This window comes from Centruroides sculpturatus, unplaced genomic scaffold, assembly GCF_000671375.1.
Source record: "Centruroides sculpturatus isolate CEXI.00-Female unplaced genomic scaffold, Cexi_2.0 scaffold369, whole genome shotgun sequence".
Taxonomy (NCBI): domain Eukaryota; kingdom Metazoa; phylum Arthropoda; class Arachnida; order Scorpiones; family Buthidae; genus Centruroides; species Centruroides sculpturatus.
The window spans coordinates 1679-21262 of NW_019384649.1; the positions used below are offsets into that span (position 1 = coordinate 1679).

General features: G+C 30.3%; 1 protein-coding gene across 1 annotated transcript in view; it reads left to right on the forward strand.

Annotated features, from left to right (window-relative positions):
• The first annotated feature begins 361 nt into the window (after positions 1–361).
• The window catches only part of LOC111626257, an 88400-nt gene continuing 69177 nt past the window's right edge, over positions 362–19584 (forward strand). Inside the window, exons 1-2 of the mRNA XM_023369573.1 lie at positions 362–1015; positions 4860–4992. The gene's annotated coding sequence lies outside the window, so the exon portion shown is untranslated. The remainder of the gene's footprint in view (positions 1016–4859; positions 4993–19584) is intronic.

The window sequence follows — 19584 nt, forward strand, 5'->3', positions numbered from 1 at the left end:
TATTTTTAGTTTTATCTGTCTTGATATAACAGGTATAACTTTTCTTTTTTTCTAAAAAAATTGTCACCAAAATTAAAACAATTATTTAATATTCCATAAGTATACTTCTGTGACAGTTGGACTGTAACTAACTAATTTCTTTTACTTACTTTTTGTGATGAGATAACATTAAATAATTTACTGTTATCTACAAAGCACTGGCCAGTGCACACTGCAGCATTGCAATTGCAGTGTGTGCTGGTGGATTAATGTTATAGTATGGAGTTAATTAGGTTTGCTTCTGAAATAAAGATTTTTTTCGATGGCCAATAAAATTTTGTCATTAAGTGGTATCAATCCTTATTATTAGGAAAACTTATTATGAATATAAAAAGTTATGATTAGGCTACTTAAAGTACTTTCACACTAAAATTAAAAAAAAAAAATTTGAAATGTGAAGTTAATTGATTTGGCTTGTGAATGGCTCAATTAATAGTTTTTTTGGTAAGACTTATATTTAAACAATAATTACCAGTAATATAAATATTATTGTTATAATTAGTGTAATCAATTTAAGAATTAATTGATTTCTATTTATCTATATTGTTTTTTCAGGCTATGTCCAGGGTTTGTGGTGACAAATTAGCTGAATTACATCGGAATGGTTTGAAAAAATGGTCAAGTTTGGATAATATGACTATCCCTCGACACAACACTGCCATATTGTCTTGACATATATTACACATTTGCAGAAGGAATGGATAATAGCTGTATCAGATACTTAGGAAAATCAGGGAGAAACTATAAACTCCAACCAAGTGGCTGTTCCAATGACTAAAACTTTGCTAGTAAAATAATTAAAATTTTCTGCTCAGGAAATGTGGTACCAGTTTTTGCTTGGTACACATATCTTGTATGGATGAAGTGAACAATGATTGCAAAATCAAATGATGACATGGATGTATGGATTGGAATCTTGAGTGATTCTACTCATAGTCAATACAAGCTTTCATCTGTGCTGCTTTTTGGTTGTTAGGTAAAGGCAAAATTAAGGCTATTCTTTTATTTTTTGCAATATATTATTATCCAGATAGCTGATTTTAAATTAGAGAGAGAGAATGCTTATATCATTTCTTTTAAAATTGTAGCATTTATAACTAGAAATTTATAAAAAAAAATATATATATACATATATATAATAAAAAAATGTAGGAGGAACAAATGAGGAGAGCTCAATTCTACAGTTTATAAATTTTTATATATTGTTTTTATAAATATTAAAAATAACATGATTTTGACTGAAACAGTCATCAGATATCTGGATAATATTGAATAGAAGAAAAAAGTTAAAAATTCTTCCAAAATTATGTCTTCTATTAGGAAAATTTTCAACAAAAACACAGAGTGACTATTTTTTTAAAAAATAATTTTTTATTTGTATTTTTAAGTTAAAAAATTTAATACAAATGTTTAATATTGTAAAAGAGAGTTAACTAGAGTAATGATATAAGATATTCAAGAAAGTATTGGTATGATACAGGGAAGAATTGGTGATACTTTGATTACACTTTTTTATGTAGAATTGTGCTATTCATTTCGATAAAACAGTCACAAAATCATATGGATGGAATATGAATGGATGCTAGGAACTACTTAGATATTATGTACGGCATTCCAAATTGTGACTGTAAAAAATGATTTACATAATGTATATACTTTTCTGTAAAAATTCACCAATCATGTTTAAAATACAAACGTTCTCATACAAGAGCTCTCATAAGAGCTAATATGCTTGCACCTTTTTTAATGTTAATTCTGCCTTTGGTGCTTAGATCAGCATGCTAACGGCATTGTAAAATCTCTTGAAATTTCTCTTTCAAACACAGTGTTCAGTACTTCAGCTTGCATCTTAAAAAATATTAAATGGGACAATTTCAAGATGTTCAGACTTTTTATTCTGCATATTTAATTGGCATCACAAACATTACTCAATAAGCTCAATTGATTTTCTTAACATACATTTAAACTTTTTTAAGAATAAATTTTTAAGAATGAAATTTAATGTTTTTGACAATTGCAAGTTGATCATATTGATTGTTAGAAAAACCTATGTTCATGCAGATTTATTAGCTATTTTCTATTTGAACAACAGCAATCTTACAAATTGACAGAACATGATTTCTTTACAATCTATATGTTTTTATGTAAACATTAATTCTTTAAAACTAAATTTACAGGAAAATTTAACAAAAATTGAAAATAGAACTACTCAGATAATTATATGAAATATCTATAATGTTTAATCTTTAGATAAAAATGACTGAAAATTAATATATATATTAAGAGAATTATTTTTTATCATTTTAATTAAGATTTAAAATCATTAATAACAAGATATTAAAAAAAGTGAAAAACAATTTGAATTGTTTTTAATTAATTTTGAGACGCCTTCTGATCATTTAAATTAAAGTATTAAATATTTTAAAATTATTTTATAATTGAATTATTTAGTAGTTATGTAGATAATAATACTTAAAGCCCAAAACACTTAATGAATGAAATTAATACTAATTAAAATATTAATTTTATGATTTATACATTATTATTAACAATTTAGAGGATTTAAACAAATGACATATTAAAGGGTTTAGATTTAGCTTTTCAATGTTATTTTATTAGCATTGTTAATTTTATATGAATGTAATCGATTAACCTTTTATCTTTCACATGCACATAGCTTGGAGATACATTCTCTTACTTAACATTTTAGTATTTTTATATTAAAGTAATTTTTTAAATCCTCTTTAATTGTACATATATTTATTTATTTTTTTTTATATTTTGAATTTGTTCAAATTATTCTTTTGTACTTAAAAAAAATTTTATTATCTATTAATGGTTAAACATATTTTATATATTTAAATTAATTAAATTCAATTACTATAAACTAGGAAAATCATAAATAGTTCAGAGTAATTTATATAATTAATGTCAATGTATTGATATAAAATAAAATCGATAATTTTTATACATATGAAATAGTTCTAAAATATACTTTAAAAGAATATTATTACTTTGTTTGGAATTTAAGAATGTACAGTACAATAGAGCCAACCTTTTGCATACCATGCGCCAATTTTTTGATAGACGAGTTCACATGCGCAGTGGCGTACCATGAGTGTTAGCAGCCCGGGGCGGAGAAAAATTTCGGCCACCCCTTATTTAAGTATTTCAATTTATAAGACGAAAATTCAGATTTGCCAAAGAACAAGCAATGAAAAATGTGGTTGTAGTGTAGCTACCCGTATAAAATAGTTCTGTATGACATCAGTGGTGTACATGAACACGAATGCATCGTGTAATGTACAAGCAAAAAAAAAAAAAAAGGTCAACAGTTCGATTGCACCGAATTGTATGGGAAATACACTTGCCAAGACACACTGTAAAAAATTAATTTCCTATGTAATGAAGCCAAATCTGGCACTGTTGCTCGGAACCGACTGAAGCGCCACTTGTATTCCTCCAGTGCGCCAAGTTTTGACCACCCCTGCAATAGAGCCTTTAATTACTGAAAGTATAAAAATTTATAAGTGCGCATGTATGTGTTATACACAAACATTTTTTTTCTTTTTCAAAATAATTAGCTCCTTTTATTTTTTAATAATGATAAAAATAAAATATTTTAAAGCTAGTTGAATGAAGTTGAAATTTGTATAATTATTTTAAAGTTAAAATTACAACAAACATAAATCAATTTTTGCACTACTGTAACAATATCAATAATCTGTATATTTCACATATACACTTTCACTTGGTTTCACTAAAGTTACTAATATGGTAATTATTATATTTAAAATGAATAAATATTAATTTTAATATTTCCTACATAGAATATGAAAGTGATAAAAACTTTTTATAATTATTTGGATAGTTGAATCCATTTGAAATGAAATTTAACAGTGATTATAAAATATGATTGAATTAATTCATAAAAATCCATTATATAAAATTTTACTGATACTATTAAAAAATGGGGGGCAAATACTGTAAACAGTTTGCTGTCTATAACTTTTTCATCTTACAACTGTTCTCTATTAGAGGGTGGTGTTTATACCAAATTTATTCAATAATAGTCACAATTAATATTAAAACAGCCAAGTTTTTCCTATAACTTATTTTACAGCATCAAAGTTACATCCAGTCTACTGGGTAAATGCCAATTCAGTTTTACAAGAAGTTATGCTAATTAGTGTTTGTTCTAAAAATATACACTAATCTTGTATTATTTATAAATGTTTTTCTTTAATTACATGATCTATCCTGTGTTCAAATACATATATGTTCATAATATTCACAGCTATTCTGTTCTTTGGAAATTGTGTGTGACTATTAATGGAATAAATTCAGTAACTTGTTTTCACTTTATGATTATTTTAACTTGAACAGCAATGAAACATTTAAACTATTTTAACATATGGTAAGAAATATATTTCTGTATGTCTAACAAAATTTCAGTAGCAGTGGCAATACTAGGTATGATATGCAGTTTCTCAGTTTATAAGTCTTATCATCTTACAATAGATAAAATATTTATTATTAGAGGATACTGTTTATTAGAATAAATACAGTAAATATGTGAAAATTATGAAGAAATTTAAATAGAAGATAAATATAATATTGTCTATACAGCTTACTTTTTAGATTTAAAAATATGCTTTTAAATAGGAATTTAATATTTTAAAATTATTTTCATATACTTTATTTATAATAAAACAATCAGTTCTCTTAAATATATATATACTTTATTAGATAAAATATGAATAAAATTCTCAAAAATACAAATTTATTAAGAGAAGTAATAAAAAGAGGATTAATTTCAGATGGAAATATCAACAGTTTTGAAATGGAACATTTAAATTATTTTTTGGTTTTATTTATTATGTAACACTCATCATCAAAACATATATCGTCATAAAACTTCCTTATCAGTTTGAACTTCATTTCAGCAATTAGGTAAGTCATATTCTGTAATCAAAATTATTTGTTATTAAAATAATATAAAAATAAGGTACAATAATTTAATAGCAAATATCAAAAGATACTACACAAGTAACAATCTACTATGCTGTTTTTGAGTTATTTAAATATATTAACAATTAACAAAAATATACAAATTGTTTCTATATTTTGAAATATGGAAACAATTTGTTATATATGTAAAGTAATTATTATGTTTAAATCTTGAACTTGTCAAATTCAGTTTGTTTTGCATTACATTTTTTTATTTTATTTTTTTTGTTGATAAATTTACAAATTTGATAATGTTCAGCAGTTTAGCTTATGCTATAAATTTATCTTGTAATTGTTTTTATGTAATGATTACAACAATACATGACTATAGTATCGTAATTTTATAACTTTTTAAAATCATTATTTAGGATGATTATTTACTTAGTACTCAAATGCACTACAATTCTTTTTGTATGCTGTTTTGTTCCATTAAAGCATTTTTATAATGTTTCAAACATTTTAATTTTAGAATGTAATGAGATATGTAATTGATTATAGTAGGCTTACTATCTCATTTTATTTTGGATTAATTGGTAGTCAGGTAGTACCGTACCATGTCAGGTTCATGTGATTGAATGAATTTTATCTCACAAATCAGAAAACTCATTAAAATTCTGTGATGAATTTTCTTTGGTTGAATGACTTCTTTCAGCTCATTTCTTTTTATTGTTGTCTACTGCATATTAAAGAAAATGCAGTTTATATACAATTTATAATAGGAGTACTCAAAGACTGTAAGCATTCTTGCAAACATATTCTTTCATGACTTCATTAAGTGTTTCTTAGTAAGGCAATCAGAGTTTATAGTGTTTAATGTCACAGTCCATAATTTTAGTATAATAAATAAATAGAAATTTTTTTCAGTGTTTGGAGAAATTAGGGTTGTTAGGGATAATCGGATGGACTGAGAACAAGTTAGAATTTTCTCATATTTTTTGCTATTTCAATTTAACTTATAAATTGAAACACAAAGGAAAAACAAATGCACTAACATTTTTAGTTAATTAGATGTCTTTAGGCATTGAAAAATCATGTTATGTTTCTTATTATATCCTTTTTTTTAATGTTGATTGTACTTCCATTTCATTCTTACATTAATGCCCAATATCTGTGGCAATGCCATTTGGTCATGCTTTGAGTTTTATACCTGAAGATAATTGATTAACCAAAAGCAATAGCATACTGTATTTATTTTTATTGTGTTATTTTAAGTAAGTAGTTTATTTCTATTTGTATTTAATTTGAAATATTTGATTATCATGCATATACTGTATATATTCTTTATAGTAAACTAGAGCACCTGTTACCAGTTTAGTCACTTACTGCTAAAAATTTATAAAGAATAGATGATACTGTATGATAGATAATAGTAGTATTTTATAGATGTGTAACACCTCAGCATATCTCATTTTATAGATTCCCCTCAAAATAAACCTTGGATCATCTCGGGTTTTAATCTTAGTCTTGCAAGACAAGGTGTGAGCTGATGCTGTAACCTGTGGCATGAAGAGCATTTTCTAAAATATATGCTAAGTGACATTATATGAACTGATAACATGCACATTGGGGGTAATGCTCATACTCAGTTGTTATTACTTGTTCTTATATTATTTTTATATATGTTTTACATACACATCTTTATATTTTCATTTATTTATAACTTCCAAAGATCTGGCTATCAACATTTGAAATATTTATTCTAGAATGTTTTAAAAATTTTTGTTCTATTCAAATGCAACTGACATTTGATTTGTATTTTTTCCTGAGTAAGGTTGGTAAGATACAGATGAATATGTCAAATGGTTTAGAAGTGTATAGAGGACAGCCATTCTATTTTGTATATATTGTATAAATAAATTTTAAATGATTACAACTCTTATCTAAGTTATAATCAAATTTATCATTATATACTACTATATCCTCAACCCGGTTGGTCACCTAATACTCAGAAGTTAGAGAATGCAAGATAATACCAAAATTAACTCACCAGATGATTTAAGTATAGTTATAAGACAGTAATTGATGACTAAAATGATATCAGCAGAATGCACAGCAATAACTCAATAATCCATTGCTCAATTTTAGCAAAACTTGTTTTGTTTCTATTCTCATTTGGGGTATAGAATTCTTAAAAATGTGGTGGTATTTTGTGTTGCATTTTCTGTATTTAATTATAACAAACCAAATAATCTGACTTCTAGTAGTATATAGATAAACCACCAATATTTGCATTTTTTATTTAAAATCTGTTCAATTTATAGAATAAACTTAATTTTAAACTTCATATATACATATGTACACAAAAACATGATTTTCATGTGCATATCTAATTGTATATAGACTGTCTACTATATTTATTTTTTTAAATAATCACACTGTGCAGTTTCTGAATTGCTTTCAATATACTGTCTGTAGACAGAAGTTGCACTTCTTTTGCACTTTGGAAATGCTGTTCAAAAAGCACTTTCTTGACTTTGGAAATAGAAAGTAGATCAAAGGTATCTGTTCTGGACTAGAATGATTAACTAGATGAATATTTAATTTTATAAGGAAATCCATTGTCCCCATCAACATGTGTTCTGAAGCATTATGTTGTAGCAGGATATACTGAAATTTGATCTTTAGATATCTCCAACAATTTGAAAGACTTGTATTAAGTAGATAAATGATATGCTTACTACAGTGAAAGTCATTAGATTCTCTAGACATACAGTTACAACTTGACTACTTCGGTCAAGAACATAGCCACTACATGACAGTAAACACTTCTGAGACTTTCATAGATGTTGGTTCATCTGAAGATGTTCAGATTGCTAGTTACTACTATGCTTCCAGGTCATATTTATAGACCCAGTTTTATTATCAGTCTTGATCTCCTGTATTGTCCATTTTCAAATTTTCATACTCTGTATCAGTACCACCCCATACAAGCATACTTTAATAGTCTGACAGAATGCAGAATCCATCATCATATCTTCCTGACAAATAGCGTTTTGTGTAAGATATCACGTTATTGCATACTAGAAATTCCTCGTCAAGCATGACAGGGAATTTTTTTTATGAGAACAAGAGATTTCAAGAAGAGTTGCTAATTCTACAAATTAAGTAGTTTATACTATCTGTTGTAACATAAAGAGAAATAAAACAAAATTTCATCTGAAGTGGACAAAAAGTAGGAGTTACAGAGAATTCACTTACACACACAAACAGAATGATGCCTTTATATTAGAATAATATTAAAATCTATATAAAATTTCCTTATATACTACGTTTTGAGTAAACATTCTATTGTCTTTTAAAAGGTTTCCTTGCTGTCTTCCTTTAGTAATAATCATCTTAATATTGTTTTGATGATTGACGTTGTGATGCTGTTTCTGCAGCCCTTGTAAAAGCCATTTCTTAATTCCACGTTGATAAAACAAAAGATAAATTCCATGTAGTACAGTACGTTAGTTAGATGAGCGCTAATACTTTAATAACGGGCTGGTTAGATCGTTACTTCCGTCTGAATAGTAGAACGTCAGGGCAACGTAACTGCAATCACTGATCCGAAATCTATAAAACGTTCGTTCTATACTTTTCGTCGAAACATAAAACGGATATAACCAAAATTTCATCTGGATTGAACAAAAATTGCAAGAGTTATAAGGAATTCACATTTACATATCTATATATATATAAATGAGAATGTTTGTTCGCTATACATTCCTAGGCCGTTCGACCAATTGCGATGAAACTCGGCAGTTACGTTTACATAATCCTAACTTAAAGTACATCAGACATCAAAATATCTGTTGGGCTTCTGTAAATCAATAAATTTCTATCTCCATTCGATTTGCTAGTTTACACGTAGCGAAAAATAAACTTATAATTGAGGTGGGTTGATGATGATATGCGCAGAGACCAAACGGTTAGGAGTTGAAATTTAATACACGGTCGTCGTTAGAACGTACACGAATAAAGGATTTTTGAAATTCCCCAGCGCAGGAGAGGATTAAGGATTACACTAAAGAACTCAGCTTATACTGTACTATTTTAGATGCGATTTTTTGTGTTTTGAACTGCGTTTTATTATTGTACGTCATGAGAGTACACACTAAGAAGGGATTTTTGGAAATTCCATTCCCACAAGGAAAGAGGAGGGGTGAGAGTTTTAGTCAGTATAAAGTGAAAATAATGAAGGAAAATAGTGTCACATATAGTATACATTTTCGCAATTAATAAATATTTTAATCGTTTTCAGCTTTCGGATAACCCAAAAACAAATAAAAAATAAATAGGCTTACCATCATACAGTAGAGCATCGATTATCCGACCCCCGATTAACCGTCACATCGGTTAACCGACCGTTCTCGTAGGCAAATTTCAAATGTCCGCTAGTGATGTGGCGCTACAATATTTGGCTATGTCTTGGCTACTTTAATATTATTATTTTTAAATTTTTGCGTTTTAGCTGGCAACACTAGCTCGACCGTGAAAGGGAGGCCAGTATTTAAACGAGACCTAATTTTCTAATTATGAATTGTTATTTTGTGAGCAATAAAATAATTCAAAAAATAATTTTTAACGATACAATAGCGACAATTATTATTTTTAAAAAAACTTGTTAGGCTTAACATCGATGAAAATTCAACGCGAAGTAGGTTAATAGCGATATACTAATTACATGGGATATAGTAATACAGTAGAGCGTCGGTTATCCGAAACGTCCGTTATCCGAAAGCATTCCAGTAGGCAAATTTAAATTTTCGCTAGTGCTGTGACGCTGCAATCTTCGGCTATTTCTCGGGCTACTCAAATATTTTACGTTTTTGATACTAAATTAACATCTGAAGTATATTTTTTTAATGTTTTTATATTTTTCAATAAATTTATTTTGTTTGTACAAAATAAAAAAATAATTTTTAACGATACAATAGTCTTCGTTAGGCTTAACATCGACGAAAATTCAACGCGAAGCGACACGCAACGTAGAGAAATTTCAACATGGAATAAATTAATATATTTTTTCGTACATGATTCGTTATCCGAAAAATAAGTTATCCGAACCACCCCAGTCCCCAATTGATTCGGATAAACGACGCTCTACTGTATACTATACAAATAATGTATTTTTTCGTTATTTTCGGTTATCCGACCAACCCGAGTCCCCAATTGAGTCGGATAATCGATGCTCTACTTATTTTTTTCTCAAACCGGGACAATTTTGAGAAAATAGTCACAACAGAAAATAAAGCCTACTAAGATAAGTAATTATGATCGAGAAGGCTATGTAAAAAGTCGTTAACAAAAAACAATGAATTAAAAGCATTTTTTAACATCTCAACTGAACATACCTTATTATTAAGAAATTATTAATATTTTTCACTAGTGTAAACTATCTTTAAAAATTCTTTATCACTTAAATAGGTACTTTTAAAATGTGACAAGATATTTGAGGAATTTCTATTGCTACTAGGTTTGTCTTATGTTTCGCACATTTAAAGTGATTTTTAATGTCAGAACGCCCACGAGTTACTGAAAATTCTGAAAAGCACAGTTCATATTTAACTTCGTCAATACGATCGCTGACTTTTTTCAATTATCAGTAAACACGCTGTTTCTTTTTGGCATTTTGGACATTAAATCAATTTAATGTACAGTACAAAATAATCGAATGAATGCCTCTTATCCACAAGCTATATAACAAGAAGACAACAGGATGTCTAAGAGTTAAGAAATAAAATTTGATACGGTAGCTTGTGTATAAGAGCATTGATGCTATGAAAATTTGGTGGTTTTGAGTCGCTATTAAAGAAGCGAACAAAAGCTTCCTTGGTAGCGACTCAAATTGATAAATCTTGTGAAGTAACGACTCGAACGAAATTTTGCTAATAAAATGGCGTGTTGCGACAGAGGCCAAATTTTAAAGTTCTTAGAACGGGAGATTTCAGAGGTCAAAGATTATCGTCTACCCAACATTCGAAATACAGCGAAGTTGTTCTTGCCAAATTTTTTAAAATACGTATCTTTTTTCCCTACTTTTCTTGAAAAATTGACCCAGCATATCTTAACGTATTATACCTTGCACAGAAATTATTTTTAAAAAACAATAACGACAGTACATCGAATTTCGTGTTTCCATTATAAGTCTATGTAAAAAATTCCATTTAACTTTTATTATTATTTTGTTAAATACGGGAGTATTCTAAACTACATTAAAAGTAGCATGTGTAAAATACCCTTACCACGTCTACCTTTTTTATGTAAGTTAATGTTTTCATTCGCAGTGTGTAGCTTTTATTATAAGCTCAGATTTCTACAACTAAATTAAAGAACACTTAAAAACTCACTAAATGCTACTATTTTTCAACTTTTACTCCACCCCATCTTACCCAACGAAGTAAAATTGAATGATTTTTTAGTTAACAATTAAATATTTTGTTTATATTCTTTAGATTTTGATTTAAAAATTGTAATTTTCATATTGAGTAAACATTTGCAAATTTTAGTCTAATCTGGAATTTAAAATATTTAACGGTAAACTATAGCTTTCTATGGGGCAGGATGTATATTTTGTAATTAATTTTTTATGAAGTACTTATAAATATATGTGTATCAGTTTCTTGTTGATCATAATATTTTAGGCTAAATTAAACAAAATTTCCATTTGCACTTTACAATTTACTTTCAGATTTTTCAATGAAAATGGAAAATGCCGTATTTGTTAGCAAATAAAAAATAAAATAGTTTTACTGGACTAATATTTTTTATTAATTATATATCAATCACCAATCATTCATTTCAGTTAATAGACTTACATAAAAATATAGGAATGCTTAAGATAATAAATACTGTGTTTAGAAGTTATATTAATTAACAGACAGTTTTTAAAATTTCTTTAAGATAAAATATTATGGAAATTTTTTAATTAATTGTAAAAAATTATAGTAAATGAATACACAAGTTGATGTACAGACATATGCTTTTTCTATGCACAAAACTGTAGTTTTTTTTTGTATTAATCCTGAGATCAGGAGATTCAAATAGATTTTCAGCAAATAAATATCAGATTGTAGGATCTTTGGATTGGAACATATCAACTTAATATGGTCAATATAAACTACAACATGGGATTTAAGATGACAAAGAAGGTTGTGATATATAATGAAAAGAAGAAAGGCCACTGAGAATAGAACCTTGTTGAACACAAAGAAATTGTCAAGAAATACATAATCGCCTAATTTAATTTTACATTTTCGTATCAAAAAGAAATCATTGAGCCATGAATGAATCGCTGATCGATATTATATTCATGAAGCCAGTCAAGAAAAATATTTGGTAAGACGGAATCAAAGGTACTACTAGCGTCTATATAATGATTAAGGACAAAGTTTGTATCAAATTCATAGTTTTGGAATGATGGCGAATACCACAACGCGTTTATTTATCACAGTATAAAAGATTCAAACGTATAAATGTAAACAGACTTTATTTCGAATGGTTTTTGTCGTCACGATCAGTAAAAAAAAAAAAAAAAAATTCAGCAACGAGTTGCGTAACTTTCCCATCGAAAAACACTAGGAGTAACAGAAAGTTGAAATTGTATGGCACCATCTGTATCATGAGATATTATTATTATTATAAAATGGCAAAAGGCTTAATTTTGAAGGAAGAAACAAGCTTTTAAAATATTGTAAATGTCAATAACGATTAAAATATTAAGTCCGAGTAAATTTTAGGCCAAATAAAACTGGTCACTATAGGAAGGTGTGACCATGTCACCGACATGGTCACATTGGAAGGTTCCACTGTGTGTGTATGTGTACTGTATATATGTATAATCAGTAAAAAAATATTTGGATACAAGTAAATGATTTTGTTATAACAATTCAAATTCAGATTTTAATATCAAAAGTAAATTGTTACCAGAGCCTCTTTGGCCATCGGCCATTGCGGCCGACGTTACCGCTTCCCGGGACGTGGACCCAGAGGTTGGATTTTGGGAAGCGTTTTCGGGTTGTGAACGGTATTGTTTATAATGCACGTGAATGGAATCGTTGGTGATTGGATGCGACGAATGTCGTTGTTTGAACTGTGTTTCAGCGTGAGGGATGATGATGATTATGTGCGTGGATGTGAATTACTAAACTAATGTGAGTGCGACAAGGGGAAAAAAATTAAAAACCCCTTGTCTACTTACATCTAGATTAGTAAATTAAATTTAAGGTTTTAGTTTGAATGTTTAGTATGACAAGAGGAAAAAAATAAAAAACATCTTGCCTTCTTATCGTAAGTTAGTAATATCCTTCAGAAATAGCAAAGGAAAAAGTCGTTCGCATCTCTTACGAAGCGACGCTTTTCCTTTTGCATCCTTGCCCACATCGAACGAGAGGATCCCACTCGTTGGAAAAGGGAGGAATGATCGAAACATTCCTCCCCCTGTGCGGCAAAAATGATGTCGTCAACATGGAGACATTTCACTTTTCGGAATACGTCCGAATGGCGAAATGCCTCCTCTCCGTTCAACGCGGAACAGAGAATGCCGTCGACATCTGCTATTCCTGAAGGCGATCCCGTGAAGAATGAACCCCTTCCGCAATCGATGGAAGAGAGTTCCTCTCCCCGCTCAAAGGGGAAAAAGACCCTCTCCATTAGGGTTTCTCATTTCCCGGTCTTTTGCTTGTCCCGGGATTCCGGGATAAAAGTGAACTGTTTCCCGAAATCCCGGGATAGAATTAATTATTTTTAAGGTATACAAAATATCTTGAAATTAAATGATATAATTATTTTCCATTTTTTAAAGTAATTTTAAAGTTCTGTAACCTCCAAAATCATATTAATAATGCTGTGTAAGGTCTATAGGCCTATAATAAAAATTACCTTTAAATAACGTAGAAATTTTCACAAATAGAAAAAAATTAATTAAAGTTTGCTGGAAACTGCATACAACAACAACAAAAAAAATGTTTTGAATTGAGTTAAAAATTAAAAAAATGAACTTCTAATTTAGAAGGTAATTTTCGTTTTTTAAATAAAATATAATACAAAATATTGCAAACTTTTATAAGATTTTAAAAAGCAAAGATGGTCAATACTCCGATAACTCACTCTAATTCTTATTTTAGTAATGAAAAGTCTTGCCACCGAGAATGCCCTTTCCGATTCAATTGATGTGATTGGAATAGTGTTTAATGCATTTAAGAGAAGACAGATATTATGTGTTTTTTCACCTGTAGCCTGGAAGATTTCGAGTTCGTTTTCGAGATTGTAGTACTTCTTTCGCTCTCTAGTATTCTTGATTTGTCTACCTTGGCTGCTTTAATAGCGGCATCAAGCTTAGAGCTCGATAATTCGGCAATTCATTTGGCTTTAATAATCAGGTTTATGAAGAAAAACTTCATACTTGCAGACTTTGTACTCGTTTGTATCCTTGCCCAATTTGCACAATCTGGCGTCAGGCATTTATTGAAGCTACTGGGCATGGTTAAAACTCAAGACAGCGTAAGCACAATTATTCCAGATATTACAGGTTCCGACAAGTAAAGAATTTTTATAGTCCTGCCACAAATAAGCTATATATTGATTATTGACCATTTGTGACATGCTATAACGAGCAAAAATTAAAAAAAACTAATAGGTAGGTTTAAAATTAATAAATACAAATGTATTCTGACAGTGAATGAGATAATTATGCTTTGTATTTGCAAAATTTCTTAACCTTAACACAAAATAAGAAAAAAAAGTGAATTTTTAAGAAATTTGCGGGATTTCCCGGGGTATTTCCCGGGTTAAAAAAACAACCGGGATCCCGTTTGAGAAACACTACTCTCCATCAATTGCGGAATGAGAACCCTTTCACACTTCTTCATCTTCTTGGGCCGTAGCCACCGCCAAAACCGCCAGCTTTTCATTCTGTAAAGAAACAAATATATGTATATAAATATTAATGGAATTCGGATATACTTAACGCAGAAAAAGTTCAAGATTATACTCACGACAGAGCTGACGTTCGATCCTACGGGAAATTGCTAGAACGTTCGAACTCCATTTGCAGTAGAGAGGACAAAAGACACGGACCGACCCGGAACGAAGAAACTCTCTTACGTGTAATTTGTATTTGTAGGACAAAAGTAAAGCTACGCCGCACGTAGCGCAACCATGCGGAAAAAGCATTCGTATTCGATCGCGAGCCCAAGTCGTGACAAGTGTTTCGTTCTGCAGCAATTTACCCTAACGTGCGTACAAGCGGTCCGTCACCTAAACGCAACGACGGCACTTAAAAGAGTTTCGTGCAAAGAAATTTCGTACGGGAGTCGACTAAAACACAACACGTGTCCGCAGCCGGGACACGAACGTTTCAGTGGCACAAAGCATTTGCAGAGGGTTACATAAGTGTGGAAGATGGACTGCACTCAGAAATGACGGTATTGTAAAAAGAGAAATAGCTTAAGGAAAAGAATTCTGTGTGTCCAGCCTGTATAGATAACTGTTAAGTGTATTAGATGTGTTTTAGCTGCAGACAATTTAATTCTCGCAAAGTAAGCCGTTGAAAAGCGTTGTAACTAATACATAGATTCAGTGGAGAAGTCGAAGGTCAAAGGGTGAAATTTTTGACGTCCAGTTTGTGTCGAAAGAACATCTCATGTTTCAGAATACGGTCTCCGTTTAACCTTCGGTCCATCCAGTTTCGAGTGTATATTTTAGTTAAAATTACGCGATGCAAATTAGTATTTAGAGTTAGTATTAAATACGTTTTAATTGAATTTCTATATATAAGATCCTATAAATAAGATAATATAAAATATAATCTAAATTACTTAATTACGAAAATAAACCAATGAGCGAATACTTAATCCTTTGCGTCAGTCGTTTAAAAGTCGTTTCAGATGGTAATTCAAACGAAAAACAAGCGACGGCAGATTTAAACGCAAATATGCAAAGTCCGAGTCGGCCAATGTCGTCTCCGAAAGTTGCACTAAACGAACGAAATAAAATCTTAACGCTAGCTAAATTCTAATTAAAATCTTACTTCGTGTAATGTCGACGTCCAAAAGTCTTCTTAAAACCACGTTCCGGTTGCAAAGAACACTGAAAAAAAGGCAAAAAAAAAAAAAAACACAGCAAAAACCAGAGAAAAGAGCGCACATGTCCGTTCGGCAAGCGAAATACGTGCAAAGTGACGCAAAATCGTGTTGCAACAATATGCGTTTCCATAGAAACGGCAACAATTGCCGTGTGTATGGAGATTAGAAAGCGCGTAACGAATTCGAATGCGATTGACGTCATGGATTCTTTTTGAATTTTAAGGCTAAATATCTGCATTTTTTACGTTTCTATCCCCCGAGTGACGAGGGATTGGGATCGAGAGATTCCCTACCACCCTCCGCCTTCGGTTTTCATTCTCCACAAGAGGTTTGAATCGAGATTTTCTATAATCGAACGTCATCTTTACCTTGCCACCCCCCAAAACTAGAAGAAATCCTTCCTCTCGTTCTTCGAGTATTTTCCGACGAATTTTTCGATTGACCGACACCGCAATTTTCACTAAATTCCGTAATATTTTGTTAATCTAACGCCATTTTAAAAGCGGTTACCCGACGTCATTGAACGTTGGTTATATTAAATATGCGTGTTATAGTTTAGTTACGTAAACGTTAAAGTAACTTGTATATTAAATAAGCTAATTTTATGAATTTACCTGACCGATAGAAAATATCGTGTATGTATTTTACACCAAACAATCAAATATAGATCTTTCTATATTGAAACTGAGAAAAAGATTGTTCGTTTCAAGAAATGTAACTGTTTTTATAAAAAAAAAATTATCAAAACCAACGAGTTGTGTAACTTTCTCGGCTGTTGTGAGATTTTATTTAGAAGATAACTTTTATATTTTTAATTACATTATAATAAATAAAATTGTATGTGGCGCCATCCGTTATGAAATTTTGTTATATAAATTTTTCATATTTTTAATTATAAAATGGCAAAAGGTTTAATTTTAAGAGTATGAAAAAGAAAATTATAAATGCTAGTAACGGGTAAATTAGGGAACTAGCAATTATTTATTGTGACATCGTCACAATACCTGGATGCAATTTTAATCATATTTTTAATTTTTGTAATTTAAAATATATGCTCTGCACGTCAAATTATTAGTAATGGCTTGCCCCTGTACATCACGCTTTTCCTTTAAGAACAGAGTCGCGCTGGTCATCTATTAATTGCTTTCAGGGAGAAGTTTTGAATTGAAATAACGTAACTTCCGCTTCGCATCGGACGTTTGTATAGTTTAATCGTTAAATGAAATAAAAATTTTAACTTTGCTATGCAGATATGTCTTTCTTTTTGTTTCGGAAAGAGAGATAATCGCTTTTCTAATGTAAAAACGTTATTATATAGCCTGCAAACATTAAATAGACATATCCTCATTAGGATGCTATCAGTTTAAAAGGAAAAAAAAAGTAATGCTAATAATACCTGTAGTCGATATAACCTGATAATGAATCAGTGTCTACACAACCGTGATTCAACGCCGATATCAGCCAGCGATTAGAAAGCCTGTAATAAGAGTTGGTCATACACAACGAGCTAGAATATAGTACTGTACACTGTACATACCGTACGTTTTTAAATTCAATACTTGCATCACCGGTGAGTTTTTCCGTTGAACGATCTAACGTCAGGTTTTGTAGAAAAAAGAAACGTTTGCGTTGAAAGGGCGCTTTTTACGATGGCCGACTTAAAATTTTTCCCCGAACGGAGTTATATAGATGTCCGGCACGTCACTATTCCTAACAGGAAAGGTATGTTGTACAGGGTTGAGACCACCGCTAAAAGAATTGAGAACATAGTGACGATGCCACAATAAATAATCGCTCGTTAGAATTAGTTTGATTTATTTGGTTACTGCAACGCTACAGGTGAGCGATCTGTCGCAGGATGCATACCAGGAAAATTTTTATGGGAAGCTGGACCCTATTTAGGTGGAGAAAATCCAGAAAACTTTACGTGGCCAGCCCGTTTTCAATGCCCGAACCCACGACTAACTAATTACCGGGGTTCGGTGGTTTTATGCACTTTACTACTTAAGGGCGCTTATTAGAATTAAGAAAGTATCGTTCAGAAGTGAAAGAACCCGAGTCGTTAGATGTGGAATATTAAATACTTATAGATTTTTCACAGGATAACACACTTTTCATTCTACACAGGCAAGTGCTATATGCTATCAGTGTCAGTAATTATATAGTGCATCTATTTCGCGCTATATCATTGTCACAGTAATTAAATGAATATAATATATTTACTGTATTTTAAAATTATATCACTTTTTATAAAAATTATATTCAGTTTATTATTTTGTTAATTTTTTTTTTCCAATATATGGTGCTACGTGTAAACCAGCAAATGGAATGTTGTTAGATAATGTCACACATCCCATTTCAAATATCTATTGAATTTCTATAAATCAATTAATTTTCAAGTTTGAGGAATATAAACATAACTGCCGAGTTTCGTAGCAATTGGTCGAATGGCCTAGAAGTATATAGCAAACAAACATTCTTATTATTATATATAGATTAATCGTTTTTAGTCAGAACTCTCACCAGTGATCCAGTGAATAAAGCCAGCGAGCACTGGAAGTTTGTCGCGGGTTCGCACTCAACCAACAGGTTGCCCAATTAGACTTTTCTGGGTTTTCTTCACATTAGTAACACCAAAACAGGAGCCTATAGAAAGTCCTCTCTGGAGGCATCCCCGTTGGTAGATAGCTCACATGTTGCGTTGGCATATCTCATCAAACCAAATCTAGTCAGAACAGACATGAATATTTTTTACTTAATTAAAAGACTATCAATATGTTGTCTAACTTTCCTGGCAACTTTTGGTGGCGCCATTCGTTATCATATTTCATTTTTAAAATTTTTATACTTTTAACTATTATAAAATGGCAAATAGCTTAATTTTGAGGGTAGGGATAGGTTTTTTAAAAAAAGTGTAAATGCTAATAACCAGTAAAATCGTCATTAAGTCCGACCCTACTGGAGATACACACGACCTTCTTTATCTCCCTGCAAAATTTCAGAAATTTTCGACAGAAAGCACAGGAGTTATTAAGCTTCAAACATGGTGAACAAACTCGTGCCCTTCACACACAAACATCCATACATACGGAAAAAACCCTGAAGATTTTTTACAATAGATGGCGCTACGTGTAAACTATCAAATAGAATGGAGATAGAAATTAATTGATGTACAGAAATGCAATAGATATTTTGGGTTGGGATGCTCAACATTATCTAAGTTAGCGGTATATAAACGTAACTGCCGCGTTTCGTAATGATTGGTCGAACGGCCTAGGCGTGTATAGCGAACAAACATCCAAACATTTCATTTATATATATAGAAGAAGATTATATATCTTCATATGTAATTTTATGTTTGTAATTTTTAATATTGAACATAAGTAACTTATATAAGATTATCTATTAGTATTTTTATTTTAGCACTTAATTTATTTACATACCGTTGAAAATTTACAAAATTTCAAGT